The 17,139-nt window shown below is 41.1% G+C and overlaps 1 long non-coding RNA gene across 1 annotated transcript in view; it reads left to right on the forward strand.

Annotated features, from left to right (window-relative positions):
• Positions 1 to 16,876, forward strand: part of LOC149561446 (uncharacterized) — a 17,365-nt gene extending 489 nt beyond the window's left edge. The window contains exon 3 of the long non-coding RNA XR_016363437.1: positions 16,588 to 16,876. This is a non-coding gene — a long non-coding RNA (uncharacterized LOC149561446). The remainder of the gene's footprint in view (positions 1 to 16,587) is intronic.
• The last annotated feature ends 263 nt before the right edge of the window (positions 16,877 to 17,139 follow it).

Here is a 17,139-nt window from a genome sequence, read left to right on the forward strand (position 1 = left end):
TATAGTTTTGTATCACATTTTGTTTTCTCAATTACAAAATTCTGTTTATTTCACTGTCTTTGATGGCAATTTGACAAGACAATTAGATTCTACCCTTCCATAACCCGAGATTTGGGCAACCTCTGTATTGGCAGCTAAGAAAAATGTTTGGAAATTTACCGATCTAGGCAGAGTGGATATTTCATTGCCTCCAGGTGAAGATTGTCTTTGAAACACAAATAAAACCTGCACCAACATTATTTTCCATACCTTTTTTTAACAAAGAAGCAGCTTCTATCTTAATAAGCTGTTGTGCTTGCCACTTGTGATCAAGCATTTCAGCTTCTGCTTTGCTCAGCGATGGCAATTCCCTCCAAGACCACATTCCGTTAATCATCGAAAAATCAAGCCCCATCGTGGCTCTCCAAGTGTTAGAAGAAGGCTCAACTTGTCTCTTTCTCGTAATCACAATCTCTTTCTTGAAGCCGTACTCATTCTGCCTATTCTGCTCTGCTTTTTCCTCGTGATTAGTTGTTGCTACCATCTTTCCCTTCGGAGAAGGTCAGCTCAAATTCTCTCTAACATTGGACCGCTTCATTAAACCTCGCTGTGCTGAATGATCATCATCAGTAGACTCAGTAGATTCACTTTCCTCAAACGAATCATCCCCTTCTCCCCCATCATCATCATCATCATCGTCGTCGTCGTCGTCTCGCTCCTTCTCCTTCCCTTTCCCCTCACTTCTCTCATCTTCAGAGATATGAGCAATCTCCTCCTCCTCCTCCTCCCTCTTCTTCTTAGTCTTCATCACATCCACATTTTGCTGCCCTACCCCTTCTCCCTTTTCCTTGTGCTCCTTCCGAGCCATGTTCACCTCTTCTCCTTCTCTTCTTCGCTCCAGAACAATTAACTTATTATTATTATTATTATTCTTCTTCCCAGCTCCTGCATCAGCAGCTCCCTCACTCACTTTCTCTGTACCAACCAACTCCTTGTCGTCTTCCTTATCTCCCCATATTTGGTGAGAGAAGCGCGCATTCTTAAACCCTACACAACCTAAATCTTTAATCTTATCCGTGGTCACTCTAAATCTATTTCGGAGACCCCTATACTTGGTATACAGCTGCTCGTTACTGTGAGGAAGATTACTTGGTATAAAAACTTTATCTCTCCGTCTCTATGCAAACCTTTGCTCATTATGTTCCATGGACATTCTGTCAGACATCTTGGTGGATATCATGCCTATGGAGTTCAATGCGTCTGCTTTTATGGAGACTTCACCTCAAACCTCAGGTCATGCAATGATTTCTTTGTGATCCTTCCTTTGGGTCAGACAAAAATGGATTTAAAGCCCTCGCTTTAGCCTTTTAATGACATGGACATTTGGTTAGACAATTGGCATGAGTTTTCTATGTATTTCATTTTCCTTGAACCTAGGCCTGAACTAAAGCGCAAACTCTATTCTCTGATTGGCCGCATGTGAAAGTCACTTTGCTAGATCGAAGACCCTTCTACAACACATGCTTAGTGCATTGAAGATGTGGTAACTGAGCATCTTTCAAGTACATGTTTTCTCTTTCCGCAGATGTGCAAGGCACATGTATATTAAAAGGTGTGTCTATTTCATAGAGTGCGGATGACACACCTTTTATTGGCCATGTCTATTACATAGAGTCTTGATGCCTCTTTCTTTATCAGGTGGCTCTATATGTCAAATACGATGAGGTTTCTTGCAACCGTATCGAGCCTCTTCGAAAGTTTTAACCTTCTTCATGACTTCCCAGGGCTTACCATTAATATCTTTAAAGCACTTGGTGGTCTTCATGATGTTCTCGGCATGTTAACATAATGTGTCGCTTTGATATTTGAGATTGCCACGAGGTGAATTGAGTCATTCCTTACTTCTCGAGCCTGTTACCCTATACTATCTATTTAAAGCCACAAGGATAATAGGCTCAAGAAGTAAGAAACAACTCAATTCACCTCGCAGCAATCTCAAATATCAAAGCGACACATTACGTTAACATGTCGAGAACATCATGAAGACCAACAAGTGCTTTAAAGATATTAATGGTAAGCCCTGGGAAGTGATGAAGAAGGTTAAAGCTTTCAAAGAGGCTCGATACGGTTGCAAGAAACTTCGTTGTATTTGACATATAGAGCCACCTGATAAAGAAAGAGGCATTGGCACTCTATGTAATAGACATGGCCAATAAAAGGTGTATGTCATCGGCACTCTATGTAATAGACACACCTTTTAATATACATGTGTCTTGCACATCTGTGGAAAGAGAAAGCATGTACTTGAAAGATGCTCAGTCACCACATCTTCAATGCACTAAGCATGTGTTGTAGAAGGGTTTTCGATCTAGCAAAGTGACTTTCACATGCGGCCAATCAAAGAATAGAGTTTGCACTTTGGTTCAGGCCTAGGCTCAAGGAAAATGGAATACATAGAAAACTCATGCCAATTGTCTAACCAAATGTCCATGTCATTAAAAGGCTAAAGCGAGGGCTTTAAATCCATTTTTGTCTGACCCAAAGGAAGGATCACAAAGAAATCATTGCATGACCTGAGGTTTGAGGTGAAGTCTCCATAAAAGCAGCCGCATTGAACTCCATAGGCATGATATCCACTAAGATGTCTGACAGAATGTCCATGGAACATAATGAACAAAGGTTTGCATAGAGACGAAGAGATAAAGTTTTTATACCAAGTAATCTTCCTCGCAGTAACGAGCAGTTGTATACCAAGTATAGGGGTCTCTGGAATAGATTTAGAATGACCACGGATAAGATTAAGGATTTAGGTTGTGTAGGGTTTAAGAAAGCGCGCTTCTCCCACCAAATATGGGGAGATAAGGAAGACGACAAGGAGTTGGTTGGTACAGAGAAAGCGAGTGAGGGAGCTGTTGATGCAGGAGCTGGGAAGAAGAAGAATAATAATAATAATAAGTTAATTGTTTTGGAGCGAAGAAGAGAAGGAGAAGAGGTGAACATGGCTCGAAAGGAGCACAAGGAAAAGGGAGAAGGGGTAGGGCAGCAAAATGTGGATGTGATGAAGACTAAGAAGAAGAGGGAGGAGGAGGAGGAGGAGATTGCTCATATCTCTGAAGATGAGAGAAGTGAGAAGGAGCGAGACAATGATGATGATGATGATGGGGGAGAAGAGGATGATTCGTCTGAGGAGAGTGAATCTACTGAGTCTATTGATGATGATCATTCAACACAGTGAGATTCAATGAAGCGGTCCAACATTAGAGAGAATTTGAGCTGACCTTCTCCGAAGAGAAAGATGGTAGCAACAACTAATCACGAGGAAAAAGCAGAGCAAAATGGGCAGAATGAGTACGGCTTCAAGAAAGAGATTGTGACTACGAGAAAGAGACAAGTTGAGCCTTCTTCTAACACTTGGAAAGCCACGACGAGGCTGGATTTCTCGATGATTAACGGAATGTGGTCTGGGAGGGAGTTGCCATCACTGAGCGAAGCAGAAGCTGAAATGCTTAATCACATGTGGTGAGCACAACAACTTATTGAGATGGAAACTGCTTCCAAACATATAGAAAGGTCCTACTAGGAGATTTCTTCACTTCAAGTCCTTGTCATACCAATGTATTAGCTTTCGTGTTATTAACAAAGACTATAGTCTATAAAAGATATTTTAGTTACGAAGACTGTATATTTGTGGATGATGCAATTTAAGCATTCCATTGATTAGCTGGGCCGGGCTGGTTAAGAGTATGGAGTCATTATAAGTGGTAACAAGGGGTATGTTTTCAGCCCCTGTTAACAGATATACAAATTTATTAGACAAATTCATTAGCATATAATATGTAATATTTGTTTCCCTCACCTTTAGCTTATCAATAAGCCTCTCTACAGGGTATAAAACCCTACCATTGTCTGACTTCGTCCCCAATTCATAGTGTAAAACCCTGCCAGGACATGCATTCCTCCCCAGTTCATACTTATGTTCATACTTGTTCCATGTTATGGACTGGTCTGTTTATGCAAAATCTTGGAGCTGGTGTGAATTATTTAAGCTTTACTCCCTTGTCCACCGACTCTGCAGATTTAGTTTGTTATATTTTATCCAATTCATTTTTGTTAACTTCGATTTATAGACACTGCTTGGAAGAGGATCTCTGCAAGAAATCTATATCTACAAAATTTGCAAGATTAGAAACTATTTTTAATTTGGCATCCAATATTCTGTTGAGGCATATTCTTTACATCTGCCTCTGCACGGTCTGATCTGTGTGCTTTGGTAATTGATTGCACATTAAAGGGCGAAGATGGCTAATCTATTTTTTTAAGAAAAGATGTTTCTCAGTCACCTAGTTGATCCAGTTTCAGTTAGAAAAGGGTTGGCACATGCATCACTTTTGAATGTTAATTCATGTCTATCCTTATCTCTTTGAATTCACATTTCAGATAGAAGGACTTCTCAAATTCACATGATCTCATACCGCAGAAGAAGTTAGATTTATCACATGTCCAAGCTCACCCCACTCCACTTAAACAGGGACCCATAACTTTAACCAAGATCCGCCAAGCTGAAAAGGAATACTTGTGTAGTTTATTTTTATAATTGATTGTGTGAGGTTTTCCCTATGTATCATCAAATTTTTGAGCCCACCTTCTTTAGTGACCTTTAGCTGAGAAGAATTATTCTCCAGTATCATTTTCTATTTTAGAAGCTTCATTAGTTTCATGGATTAGGTCCCACAGAATAAAATTATTTCTGCAAAAGGATCCCATAAAGTGTTGCCTAACATGACATAAAATAAACTGTCCTAAGAAATGACTGAATTGAATCATCTTACAACAGTCATAGTGCAGTTTAGTTGGCAAAGCTCAGTTAGCTTCTAAGATTTGCCGTACCATAGAACTTTTTCATGAGATAGAAATCCAATGACTAAAAAACAAATTGAACATGGTATATAATATTAGGTCAAAGAGCATCTTGTTCCCTAATGAATTCCATCAAAAACTAAGCTAAAATTGAGTTCAGAATAGAAGAAGAATCCAAAAACATTTTGACAACACTATCCCTTAAATTTCATCCACGTATGATCAGGAGAAGACACTCATAGGGGAACGTATTCAAGCAGACTCGAGTCTTAGATTCATAATGGTCTATCTCAAGAGGGATAGGAAGTGTGGATAGGCATTTTTAATGAATAAAATAATCAGAGAAACACTTCAGTAAGTGACACACAGTCTACAATGACATTTGGTTTAGCAATATAAAGTTAAAAAAGATCCATTATTGAAAGGTATTGTAGTATTTAGGTCATCATCAAGACTTAAATTGATTCTCATTTACCTTATATATGTTAAAATTTTATACTCCGGACCGGGGTGGGAGAGTGTTTTCATCGTATTAATGGATCTGTAAAGGGGTTGTTATTCTTCCTCCCTATATGTTTCTTGTTCCTTCAAGTCATCTCACAAGTCTAAACTGCTAAACTCATCAAGGTCATTAGTGTATATTAAAAAATACTAAACATGGACTTTCTTTTGAAATGAACTGGCAGGTAGAGTGAATCAATTAATTTATTAGCTATATAATCTTGAAAGAACTGATTCCAGAGGTAATTGGAGTGACTAGTGATAAGGAGGAGATAATTTCTATGGTAAATCAAACTATGAGTATGACTACTCATGAAACATGGGTCAATAAATTTGACTCAAAACTACGCAGTTAAATCCTGATAGTGATGTCATAGAAGTGACTAGTCCTACTGAACACTTCTTTCATGGTTGGATGAATGGGTAGAGCTCAGTCAAACCTGAAAGATTGATGTGATGGGGCCATAACCATATCCTTGTACTCAACTGTCCTGATATGGTGCTGAGTGGAAGCTCAATGTTGAAAAGTGAATGTGGGAAGAGGCTCAATGAGAAGGGTAATGAGTAGGTATGAGGATGGGGAAAACCTCTTGGTACATGCAACACATTGCAAGGGAGCAAGGGAGTGGTTGAAGAGAATAAAACCAGAATGATATGCAAGTGAGTGGTTGAAGGGAATATAACTAGAATGATAATGAGAGAGTTGGTTTTCTTTTCTTATTCACTTTGTCGGTGGAGTTTTGACTGTGAATCCATAGTCCATTGCTCATTTTTATTAAAGTTGCTTGCCTACATATCACTTTTCAATTATCTCCTCTATTGAATTCCTGAACATTACTCATTAGTATTAAAGTTGCTTGCCTACATATCACTTTTCAATTATCTCCTCTATTGAATTCTTGAATGCTTATTAGTACTACAGCACAAAAACATGCAATATAAAATGTTTGAATGCTTATCAATGGGATCCCTGGTCTCTGATCATCACCTAAGGAGGATAGCTTCTTAAGAGGCTGAACAAAATATTGAGAGATCTATAATTGGATTCTATAGAAGATGATGCTTAAAATAATGTGCTCTTTTGGAGACTAAAGGTGGGGGAACTTATGGAGATCTGAGTAACATCAACATCTGCAATTATGTGGGTTTTGTTCCTGCAGTCTCCTCTGTTATAAACTGATTTTTACAAACTGAAAAGGAGGGAGGCTATTACGTAACTCTGGGATCTTAAGGGTGCAGTCTTATGGAGGGGCTTTAGGATCTAACTTTAAGAACCATGAGGTCACATGGAAGGAACAAAAATAAAATGCTACAAGATTAATTAAAATCTTTTCTTAAAAGATAGTAGTCTCTACTTTTTAGTATGCAAACTTATGTGGGTCAAAAAGGTGGGGAGTTAGAAATTGTCCTACCAACTTAGACTTCTGTCTGTCACGTGTCAATCATCTCAAATTTTTCAATTATTACTAGTTTTTTTTTTATTACTCAATATGCTAAATAATGCAATTCATAAGAGCAACATCTGATATAATTTAGGAGCTTTAAAGTATTAAGCATAAACTAAACTAGAAATTTGAGAGGACATCTATATTAAAATAATCCCAAAACATCTTATCAGCACCCACTAAATTTTTCAACAATTCCCCTCTATAGCACCTTACAATAAGTCTTCTTAAGTTACAGAAATCTGGTGAAGACATCTTAGAGAACTATACTCATAGAACTTCGGATACATTATTCATTTGTAATGGATTGATAATAGTTTACAGACTGAAGAGGAGGGAGGCTATCTTTGATTTTGGAATCCAACTTATAACACTTGGACAAAGGGTAGCAATATGAAACGACAGTGCATAGGGAGAAATTATATAATCATAGTGTTTTAGAGTGATGGTGTCCAACTCTAATCGGCTTTGTTGAGGAAAATATTTATCAATTTTACTGATTACAAAATTCGTGTAGTATTTTCCATAAATGCAATTTGGTTTACAAAGACTTGATAACTTAATAGGATATGTAATCCTTTTGTCCCTCAGCTTTGACTTGGAACTTTAGCTTGGCCTCTTTAGGTGGTGTGAAACCCTAGTAGTGCCTTTTTCCCCAATCCTCGCAATCAAGACCAGCTCAGATATTCTTTTGAGCCCCTGTGAACAAATTCCATAAATGCTTTGATCCTGCAAGTCATCAGCCTAGCTAGGGATCTCTCGGGTCAAGGCCATTGTAGAAATGTAGATCAAGCATGGACTCCTTCAAAGTTTATAGCAAGTGACTCCTTTTCAGTGTAATATCAGTACTGGGTGTATCGGACAGCGGGAAAATTTTCGGGATGCGGGGAAAATGGGCCTCATTTTGGGGATGACGATAGGGGGGATGGAGTAGAGAGTAGTGTTGTAGAGTATACATATAGAACTTGAAATGCTAGTTATGGAATAATGTTTCGATAGAGCATACTAAATTAAATTACTTAAACATAGCAAAATTGCAACTTGAACTAGAACCATCCGACATTCAACTATTGGAAAATAGAAAAGAAGTAAAAAAGAAGAGAAGAAAGAACTTTCAGCTTGTAATTTTATTGAATAATAGATGCGAATTTATACTATAGCTTGACTCAACAACATTCTTAAATGATTGCTAATTAGATTGACAACAAACTACTTAATGATTGACACAACACACATAAACTTGACACTAACTAAAACTTATGGACACCTAACTCAACACATCTACAATAAGAACTTGATTCAAATTAAAACTCTTTGACTCAATCCTAAACTAAACTTGTCTTGCCAGCAGCTCAACAAGGCTTGCCACATGTGCAACAATTATTATTGACTACCATTCGAACATTAACTCCAACATCAACATACTAACATATTACATACCCAAAAATTGCATTCAAAAATTAAAATTCAATAGAAATTCAAATACCCATACCAATGGCAACATGGTTACATGACAGATAGATACTTTGAAGTTTGAGAGAAGGGGTGCCTCTAATACACTGCTCCTTTCCTAATGTCTCTTTCACAATAGCATAGTTTCCCCAAATTCCCTAAATATAGCACTTCACATCAGCCTCCTCTCGACGCTTTTTTCACCTCTTCATAAATCATTTCTTACTCAGAGACCATTCCATGGCTCTGGATGTGCTATTGAAGGCTATTTCTTCATTTACTCCTTCGAAATTTAAGAAACTCGGCATCATCATTTTGAGGGCATCGTCTGATGAGAAGAGCTCTGGCATGCAAACATTTCTTAAAATGTTGTGTCTCTGGAGGTGTACAATTTTGGGCAGCTGCTTCCTGCAAGCATCCTCAACTTAAAGGTGTGCGATTCTCTTATAGTGTCTCAATCGCTAAAGTTTATTTACTGTATTGTAAAATGTTTGGTAATTTACTAATTTGAGTGGAGTGGATATTCAAATGCCTCCAGAGGTAAAGAGCATCTGTATAACGAAACCCATAAAGATATATATATCCTGTAACGTGATATTTTGCCATTCGAGCACTTAGGTAATGTTTCAAATTTTGTTTTACCATGTAATCCCGTGCTTAGATTAGGAGGGTTCGATTCCCTTGCTCGGTTTTGTACCAAGTCTGTCTCAATATTTATGAGATTATATGTTTTGGTGCCTTTGGAAGTTTGGACGTTTCAAATTCAGGTTCATGTTGAATTCATACCCCATTCCAGCTTGTATTTTTAGTGTTTCAGGTTCATGGTCTTCAATTTTCTGCCTTCTGATTATTCACAGAGTCTAATTTGCATTTAACCTTGATTGCTTTCAATTTTCTGCATTTCAAATTTTGTTTTTTTATCTATTGGATTTGTCTGCATTTCAAGATCAACTCCAGTACTCTCAGTTTTCTACATGCTATGAACTGTTATATTTGTCTCCATTTCATCTCCGTTGCATTCAATTGTTTTTGTATGTCATTAACTTCAACATTTCTACTCCTCCACATTGAACTCATTGCCTTCTTTGTATCTTTATGTTCTTTATCTTCAACCGCCATTTTTTGTTCCTTCCAGTGATGTCAAGCATCGTTTAAATTAAGAGTGCATAGCTTCTTTCCAAGAATTATAACATTGTATTTCTTTGCCATCATTTTGAGTGCATTGTCTGATGAGATGTACCATTGAAGGGTATTGTCTAATGACAAGAGCCTTTGTATGGCGATTTAATCTGCAACTTAACTGTTAAAATTAGTAACAGCTTTGTGAATGTACAAATTTGATTGAGATGAAAACTCCAGTTGTCTCTTTTTAATTTCCAATGAATACATTGGTATGGTAAAATTAAATGAATTTGAAAGAGTCAGGAACGATTTTGGTTTTCTGTATTAATTGCTTTGAAACTGATAACTTGGAATTTGACAGTGCAATTTGGTAGGTGTTCCACAGCCCAAGCGTTGTTCGGTCATTTGATGTGTGGTTTCCTTACTTATGCTAAGGAGTGAGAATTTTGAAGTCAATATAGAAAAAATTAACCTTCTATATATAGTTTCTTAAAGTTTGAAGTCAATATAGAAAAATATTCATATGATGATTATCATATGAAATGTGCAGGGTTCATTTCATTATACAAAAGAACAAAGTTAAAGAGTGCTATCATTTAAGAGTTTGTAGAGAGGTATTTTTATCCCTCCAAAAGAAATTTATATATTTTATATTAATTATAGTTATGAAATGTTTACAATAAATTTATGTATTCATTTAGTACAACTACTATATTTAGAGCTAAGATAGGTATAAATATCTTAGTGCACAAGAGGGGGAGAGAAGAGTGGAGGGAGGGTCGAGGTAAGAAGATGGCGAGGAGGGGAGAGGGGGCAAGGGGGAGAGAGAGTAGAGAGAGAGAGTACAAGAGAGGAGAGAAGGTGGAGTACAAGGGGACAATGGTAGGGAGAGCATTGTGAGAGGGAGAATAGGGGAGAGAGAAAGTACAAGAGAGAAGAGGGAGGAAGGGGAGGACAAGGGGGACAAGATTAGGTAGAACATTAAAGAGGATGAGAGAACAAGGGGGACAATTGAGAGAGAGAGAGAGAGAAGGTCGGGGAACAAAGGGGAGATGGTGACATGGAGAAGGGGAGAGAGAGCAGGGGAAAGTAACGGAGGGAGGGGAAGCAGTGGGAGAGGGAAAGGAAAAGGGGGAGGGTAGGGAGGAGAGAGAGAGAGAGAGAGAGAGAGAGAGAGAGAGAGAGAGAGAAGGTGAGATGGTAACATTGAGAAGGGGAGAAAGAGCAAGGGAAAGTAAGGGAGGGAGGGGGAGTAGTGGGAAAGGACAAAGGGGAAATGGTGACATGGAGAAGGGGAGAGAGAGACGGAAAGTGAGGGAGGGTGGAAGAAGAGTGGGGCAAGGGGAGGGAAGGAGAGTGGAAATGGAGAAAAGGGGGGGAAGGGAGGGGAAAAAGGGGAGATAGGGACATGGAGAAGGGGAGAAAGACCAAGGGAAAATGAGGGAGGGAAGAGGAGGATAGAGAGAGAATGGCAAGGGGGATGGAGGGGGAGTGGAAATCGAGAAAAGGGGAGGGGGAGGACAAATGGGAGAAGTGGGGGAGACCGAAATGAGGGAGGGGGGAGGAGGAGTGGGATAGAGAGAGTGTGTGGCAAGGGGGATGGAGGGTAAGTGGAAATCGAGAAAAGGGGAGGGGGAGTGGAGGAAGAGTGGAAATGAAGAAAAGGGGGGAGGTGACAAAGGGGAGATGAAGACATGGAGAAGGGGAGAGAGATTGGGGGAAAATGAAGGAGGGAGGAGGAGTGGGATAGAGAGAAAGTGGCAAGGGATAGGGAGGGGAGTGGAGGGAGAGTGGAAATGGAGAAAAGGGGGGAGGAGAGGGGACAAAGGGGACATGGGGACATGAAGAAGGGAGAGAGAGAGAGAGAGAGAGAGGCAAGGGGAGATGAAGACATGGAGAAGGGGAGAGGGACAGGGGGAAAATGAGGGAGGCAAGAGGAGTGGTATAGAGAGAAAGTGGCAAGGGAGAAAAGGGGGGGAAGGGAGGGGACAAAGGAGAGATGTGGACATGGAGAAGGGGGGAGAGACCAAGAGAAAATGAGGGAGGGAGGAGGAGGATAGAGAGAGAGTGTCAAGGGGGATGGAGGGGGAGTGGAAATTGAGAAAAGGGGAGGTGGGGAAAAAGGGGAGATGGGGACATGGAGAAGAGGGTGGAGACTAAAATGGGGAGGGGGGAGGAGGAGTGGGATAGAGAGAGAGTGTGGCAAGGGGGATGGAGGGGAAGTGGAAATCGAGAAAAGGGGAGGGGGAGTGGAGGGAGAGTGGAAATGGAGAAAAGGGGGGAGGGGACAAAGGGGAGATGAAGACATGGAGAAGGGGAGAGAGACTAGGGGAAAATGAGGGAGGAAGGAGGAGTGGGATAGAGCGAAAGTGGCAAGGGAGAGGGAGGCGGAGTGGAAATCGAGGAAATGGCAGGGTGAGTGGGGAATGGGGCAACAGGGAGGGAGAATGGAGGGTGTTGAGGGAAAAAGGTGGGGGGAGGGAAAGGGACAAGGGGCAAATTGTGACATGGAGAAGGGGAGAGACAACAAGGCAAAGTGAGGGAGGGAAAGGGAAAGGGAGGGAGAGTGGAAAGTGTGAGGGGGACAAATGGGAGATGGGGACATGAAGAATGGAAGAGAGACCGAGGGAAAATGAGGAAGGGAGAGGAGTGGGGGATTGGGGGGGGGGGGGGACAAAAGGGAGATGGTGGAGAGAGAGAGAGAGAGAGACAAAAAGTGAAGGAGGGTGGGAGAAGAGTGGGGCAAGGGGAGGGAGGGAGAGTGGAAATGGAGAAAAGGGGGGAGGGGAGGGGAGGGGACAAAGGGGAGATGGGGACATGGAGAAGGCGAGAGAGATCGAGGGGAAATGAGGGAGGTAGAGGAGTGGGGGAGGGGGGGGGGGACAAAAGGGAGATGGTGGAGAAAGAGAGAGAGAGACAAAAAGTGAAGGAGGGTGGGAGAAGAGTGGGGCAAGGGGAGTGAGGGAGAGTGGAAATGGAGAAAAGGGGGGAGGGGAGGGGAGGGGACAAAGAGGAGATGGGGACATGGAGAAGGGGAGAGAGATCGAGGGGAAATGAGGGAGGGAGGAGGAGTGGGATAGAGAGAGAGTGGCAAAGGGGAGGGAGGGGGAGTGGAAATTGAGAAAAAGGCAGGGGGATCAGTGGGGCAAGGGGGAGGGAGAGTGGAGGGTGTGAGAGGGTAAAAAGGGGGGAGTGAAAGGAACAAAGGGGAGATGGTGACATGGAGAAGGGGAGAGACAACAAGGGAAAGTCAGGGAGGGAGGGAGAGTGGAAATGGAGAAAAGGGGGAGGGGAGGGGACAAAGGGGAGACGGGGACATGGAGAAGGGAAGAGAGATCAAAGGAGAATGAGGAAGGGAGGAGAAGTGGGATAGAGAGAAAGGCATTGTGGAAATTGAGAAAAGGGTGAGGGGAGTGGGAGGGAGAGTGGAGGGTGTTGAGGAAAAAGGGGGGGGGGGGGGGGGGAGGGAGGGAAAGGGATGAAGGGAAGATTGTGACATGGAGAAGGGGAGAGACAACAAGGAAAAGTGAGGGAGGGACGGGGATAGAGAGAGCAACAAGGGGAGGGAGGGAGAGTGGAAATGGAGAAAGGGGGGGAGGGGAGGGGGGAAATGGGAGATGGGGAGAGAGAGAGAGAGATGGAAGGTGAGGGAGGGTGGGCGAAGAGTGGGGCAAGGGGAGGGAAAGGGAAAGGGAGGGAGAGTGGAAAGTGTGAGGGGGGAAAAAGGGGGGAGGGGAGGGGACAAATGGGAGATGGGGACATGGAGAATGGGAGAGAGACCGAGGGAAAATGAGGGAGGGAGAGGACTGGGGGGTAGGGGGTGGGACAAAAGGAAGAAGAGAGAGAGAGAGAGAGAGAGAGAGAGAGAGAGAGAGCGAGAGAGCGAGGGTGGGGGAAGAGTGGGGCAAGGGGAGGGAGGGAGGGAGAGTGGAAATGGGGAAAGGGGGGGAGGGGAAGGGAGGGGACAAAGGGGAGATGGGGACATGGAGAAGGGGAGAGAGATCGAGGGAAAATGAGGGAGGGAGGAGGAGTGGGAGAGAGAAAGAGTGGCAAGGGGGAGAGAGGGGGAGTGGAAATCGAGAAAAGGGTGGGGGGAGTGGGGCAAGGGGGAGGGAGAGTGGAGGGTGTGACAAGGTAAAAAGGGGGGGAGCAAAAGGGACAAAGGGGAGATGATGACATGGAGATGGGGAGAGACAACAAGGGAAAGTGAGGGAGGGAGGGGGATAGAGAGTGGGGCAAGGGGAGGGAGGGAGAGTGGAAATGGAGAAAAGTGGGGAGGGGAGGGGAGGGGACAAAGGGGAGATGAGGACATGGAGAAGGGGAGAGAGATCAAGGGAAAATGAGGGAGGGAGGAGTGGGATAGAGAGAGAATGGCAAGGGGGAGTGGATATGGAGAAAAGAGCAGGGGGAAGGAGGGAGAGTGGAAATAAAGAAAAGGGCGGGAGGTGGGGGGGGCTGTGGAATGGAGCAAGGGGGAAGGGAGAGTGTGAGAGGGAAAAAAATAGGGGGAGTGAGAATGGGGACAAAGGGGAGATGGTGAGTGACATGGAGAAGGGAAGAGAGATCGAGGGAAAATAAGGGAGGGAGAGGGAGGGGGAGGAGTGGGATAGAGAGAGATGGGCAAGGGGAGAGTGTGGAATGTGGAAGAGGAGGGAGTGAGAGTGGAAATGAAGAAAAGGGTGAAGGGGAGTGGAGAATGGGGCAATGGGGAGGAAAGGAAAGTAGAGAGTGTGAGAGGGAAAAAATAGGGGGAGGGGAGGGGGAAAATATTACTCTTTATTTTTTTATTACTCAACATGCTAAATAATGCAATTCATAAGAGTACCATTTGGTATAATTTTGGAGCTTTAAAGTATTATGCATAAACTAATTTTAGAGATTTGAAGTATTAAGCATAAACTAAACTAGAAATTTGAGAGGACATCTATCTATATTGAAATAACCCTAAAATATCCTATCAGCACCCACTGAATTTTCCAACAAGCCCCCTTCCATAGCACCGTACAATAAGTCTTCTTAAGTTACAGAAATCTGGTGAAGCCATCTTAGAGAACTATACTCATAGAACTTCGGATACATTATACATTTGTAATGGATTTATAATATTTTACAGACTGAAAGGCTTATGTTTGATTTTGGAATCCAACTTATAACACTTGGACAAAGCGTAGCAATATAGATGAAACGACAGTGCATAGAGAGAAATGATATAATCATAGTGTTTTAGAGTGATGGTGTCCAACTCTAATGGGCTTTGTTGAGGAACACATTTATCAATTTTACTGATTACGAAATAAATTTTGATTTTCGTGTAGTATTTTCTATAAATGCAATTTGGTTTTCAAAGACATGATAACTTAATAGGATATGTAATCCTTTTGTTCCTCAGCTTTGACTTGGAACTTTAGCTTGGCCTCTTTAGGTGGTGTGAAACCCTAGCAGTGTCTTTCTCCCCAATCCTTCCAATCAAGACCGGCTAAGAAATTCTTTTGAGCCCCTGTTAACAAATTCCATAAATGCTTTGATCCTGCAAGTCATCAGCCTAGGGATCTCTCGGGTCAAGTTCATTGTAGAAATGTAGATCAAACATGAACACCTTCAAAGTTGATAACAATTGACTCCTTTTCAGTGTAATATCAGTACTGGGGTGTATCAGGACAGTGGGATGAGTTTTCGGGATGCAGGGAAAATTGGTTTCATTTTGGGGACAGTGATAGGGGGAGAATGGAGTAGAGAGAGATGTTGTATACTATACATTAGAACTTGAAATGCTAGTTATTATGGAATAATATTTCAATAGAACATACTAAATTAAATTATTTGAACATAGCAAAATTATAACTTGAACTAGAACCATCCAACATTCAACATAGTAACATATTACATACTCAAAAATAACATTCAAAAATTAAAATTCAATAGAAATTAAATACCCATACCAACAGCAAAATGGTTACAACATGACAGATGGATACTTTGAGAAAGGGGTGCCCCCTGTTACACTGCTCCTTGCCTAGTGTCTCTTTCACAATAGCACAGTTTCCCCAAATTCCCTAAATATAGCACTTCACATGAGCCTCTTCTTGACGCTTTCTTCACCTCTTCATAAATCATTTCTTACTCAGAGACCATTCCATGGCTCTGGATGTGCTATTGAAGGCTACTTCATTTACTCCTTCGCCATTTAAGAAACTAGGCACCACCATTTTGAGGGCATCGTCTGATGAGAAGAGCTCTGGCATGCAAACATTTCTTACAATGTTCTGTTACGTTGTGCTTAATAGATTACAGCAGAGGACTTGGTCACCATCTTTCTTGAGGTGCACAATTTTGGGCAGCTGCTCCCTCCAGGCATCCTCAACTTAAAGGTGTGCGATCCTCTTATAGTTTCTCAATTACTGAAGTTTATTTACTGTATATTCAACTGCCTCCAGAGGTAAAGAGCATCTGTAAAACATAAATTACACAAGTACAAAACCCACAAAGATATATATATATATATATATATATATATATATCCTGTAAGGTGATATTTTGCCATTCCAGCACTTAGGTAATGTTTCAACTTTTGTTTTACCATGTAATCCCATGCATAGATTAGGAGGCTTTCATTCCCTTGCTGGGTTTTGTACCAAGTCTGGACGTTTGGACATTTCAAATTCAGGTTCATATTCCTTCAGCCTGGTGCCTGTTGAATTCAGAGTCTTCAATTTTCTGCCTTCTGATTGAGTCTATTTGCATTTAACCTTCACTGCTTTCAATTTTCTACTTTTCAATTTTTGTTCTCTTATCTACTGGATTTGTCTGCATTTCAAGATCAACTCCAGTCCTCTCAATTTTCTACATTCTATTAACTGTTATATTTATCTCCGTTTCATCTTCGTTGCTTTCAATTGTTTTTGTATGTCAGTAACTTCAATATTTCTACTCCACATTGAACTCGTTGCCTTCTTTGGATCTCTGTGTTCTTTATCTTCAACCAGCCCTATCCATAACCATTTGATTATTTTATCGTAGTAATTTTCAATGAAATGATGAAATTTATACACTGAAATAGTTGAAAATACATATGGACCTTTAATTTTAAGATTTATGCACAAAATACGTGTGTTCTTGTAGTAATTTTAAGTTATAGATAATTTTATTAGGTGCTCATTTTTGTAGTTGCAATAATAAGCCCATAGGAGTGATATCTTTAACTCCTAACATATGTTGATGGTGGTGAATTTAGATCAGTTGCAAGTTTTCTTATCGCCAATTTGGAACCTCATCGGATAGACATTTAAACTGGTGTAATCTAGATTGATGTAATTACTGGGGTATGCCCCTTTTATGAATGTATGATATAGGACTAAGGTCCCGGGCAAGACAGGAGGTTTTCTTTCCCCGTTCTTTCCTACCTGTGCCCGTCAGAACGGGGGAACTATATGTAAATTTGTTTTCAATCTAATAAAATTAATCAAGGCTTCGGTCGTTTACCGAGCAAAAAAATAAAAAATAGTAAACATTTATTAAGAAAACATGTTTGCAAATCTCATATAATTTTGTTAGGTGTAATACCATAGTTCCCTTCTAAACCTTCTATAGTGATCCTAATATATAGGTCTTTGGATGCATAAAAATAATTTTGACATTTTATTTAAATTTATAGTCTCCATCTTTATTAGTATTTGTCCAAAGGCTACATACTATTGTAATGAGTTTCTCTTAACTCATTATTAAAAAACTTTATTTCCACCAATTACTATTCAGATTATTATTTTGTTTTTTTGTTTTTTGAAAA

This window comes from Cupressus sempervirens, chromosome 4 (assembly GCF_028749045.1).
Source record: "Cupressus sempervirens isolate cs-2001-9-10 chromosome 4, ASM2874904v1, whole genome shotgun sequence".
Lineage (NCBI taxonomy): Eukaryota > Viridiplantae > Streptophyta > Pinopsida > Cupressales > Cupressaceae > Cupressus > Cupressus sempervirens.